Here is a 2500-nt window from a genome sequence, read left to right on the forward strand (position 1 = left end):
ATCGGCCGATATACTTCCAAGTCAGGATGATGTGTGACTTTGAGGGAAACCTGGAGGTGGTGGTGTTCCCATGAGCCTGCTGCCCTTGTCCTTGCAGGTGGAGGAGGTCGCGGGTTTGGGAGGTGCTGCCGAAGAAGCCTTGGCGAGTTGCTGCAGTGCATCTTGTAGATGGTACACACTGCAGCCACGGTGTGCCGGTGGTGGAGGGAGTGAATGTTTAAGGTGGTGGATGGGGTGCCAATCAAAGGGGCTGCTTTGTCCTGGATGGTGTCGAGCTTCTTGAGTGTTGTTGGAGCTGCACTCATCCAGGCAAGTGGAGAGTATTCCATCACACTCCTGACTTGTGCCTTGTAGATGGTGGAAAGGCTTTGGGGAGTCAGGAGGTGAGACACTCGCCGCAGGATACCCAGCCTCTGACCTGCTCTTGTTGCCACAGTATTTACGTGGCTGGTCCAGTTAATTTCTGGTTAATGGTCACACCCAGGATGTTGATAGTGGGGGATTCGGCGATGGTAATGCCATTGAATGTCAAGGGGAAGCGATTAGACTCTCGCTTGTTGGAGATAGTCATTGCCTGGCACTTCTGTGGCGCGAACGTTACCTGCCACTTATCAGCCCAAACCTGAAAATCGTTCAGGTCTTGTTGCATGCGGGCATGGACTGCTTCATTATCTGAGGAGTTGTGAATGGCGCTGAACACTGTGCAGTCATCAGCGAACATCCCCATTTCTGACCTTATGTTGGAGGGATGGTCATTGATGAAGCAGCTGAAGATGGTTGGGCCCAGGACACTGGGCTGAGCAACTCCTGCAGATGTTTACCTGTTTATTTTATATTGTATAACGGCTCCAGTAAAATTAGAACTGTGACACCTCCTGACTCCGTTCCTCCAGTTCACTCTTGGCCGGACACCCAACCTCAACCTTCCATCAATGTCAACCGATCATAAACTCTGCTGTCCATGTCCAGCCTCTCCCAAGTCCTGCTCGCCCATCACCCTCGCCCTCACTGACCCGCAATGGCTCTCAATCTCCCCACACAAGGCCTTAAATTTTAAGTTCTTATCCTTGGGTTTAAATCCCTCCATGGCTTCACCCCTCGCCATCTCCACTCTCGCCTCCAAACCATGGAGTAAACCGACCCGTGATCTCGCCATACATCTGACACTGGCCTCTTTCGTTGGGTCTGCCCTCACTTGGTTCCAGTCTTACCGATTTGATCGTAGCCAGAGAATCTGCAGCTCCGACTGACTGTCTCCATTTGTCTGTCTCCATGTCTCTGTGTCTCTCCTTCTGTCTATCTGTCTACCTATGTCCCTATCAGTCTGTCCCTGTCTCTAACTGTCTGTCTGTGCCTGACTATGTCTCGGCCTGACTGTGGCTGTCACTGGCGTTCAGTCTCTGTCTCCGTCAGTCACTATCCGTCTGTTTCTGTCTGCCAGCCTCTGTCTCTGTGTGTCTATGACTGTCTGTCTAGCTCTGTCTGTTTGTGTCTGACTGTCTGTCTCTGTCCGTGACCCTCTCTCTGTCAGTCTCTGTCTCCATCTTTGCCACTGTCTGTCTCTGTCCGTCTGTCTCTGCTCATAAATCTGTTTGTCTGTTTCTGTCCATCTGTTTCTGTCTGCACCTGTCTATTTCTGTCTGTCTCTGTTTGTCTGTGATTGTCTGTCTGTCTCTGTTTGTCTCTATCTGTCTGTCTGTCTCTGTCTCTTTGGTTCCATCCGCCAGTCTCTGTACGTCTGTCTCTGTCCATCCGTCTCTTCCCCTCTGAATCTTTCTTTCTGTCTCTGTGCGCCTGTCTCTGCCTATCTCTATCTCTGCCTGCATTTGTCTCTGCCTGTCTCAGTCTCTGTCTGTCTGCTTCTGTCTTTACGTCTCTGTCGGTATTTTTCTCTGTGTGTCTCTCTTTCTGCCGATCTGTCGGGCTTTTCTCTGGCTCTGTCCATCTGCCTCTGCCTTTAGCGGCCATTGTCTGTCTCTGCCGGTCTGTGACTTTCTGTCTGTCTCTGTCTGTATCTGTCTGTGCCTGTCTGTCTGGCTCTCTTTGTATTCGTTTGCCAGTCTCTGTACGTCTGTCTCTGTTCATCTGTCTCTGTCTGCTTATGCATGTCTGTATTTGCTGATCTCTATCTCTGCCTGCATTTGTCACTACCTGTCTCAGCCTCTGTCTGAGTCTCTTTCCACCTGTCTCTTTCCGTGTGTCATTGTCTCTGTCTTTCTGCCTCTGCCCATTTGTCTCACCGTCTCTGTCTGTCTATCTCTATGTCTTTCTGTCTATGTCTGTCTGCCTTTATCTGTCTGTCTGTATCTGCCTCTCCCTGACTGTCTGTCTCTTGCTCTTTGCCTCTGCCAGTCTGTCTCTGTCATTCTGACTCTGTGTGTCGGTCTCTGCTCTCCGTCTCTGTGTCTGTCTCTTTCATCCTGTCTCTGTCTGTCTGTCTCTGTTGATTTCTCTGTGTCTATATCTGTCTGCATATGCCTTTGTTCCTCTGTCTGTCTCT

This window comes from Somniosus microcephalus, unplaced genomic scaffold (genome assembly GCF_052327205.1).
Source record: "Somniosus microcephalus isolate GS21.2 unplaced genomic scaffold, FLI_Smic_1.0 unresolved_chr9, whole genome shotgun sequence".
Lineage (NCBI taxonomy): Eukaryota > Metazoa > Chordata > Chondrichthyes > Squaliformes > Somniosidae > Somniosus > Somniosus microcephalus.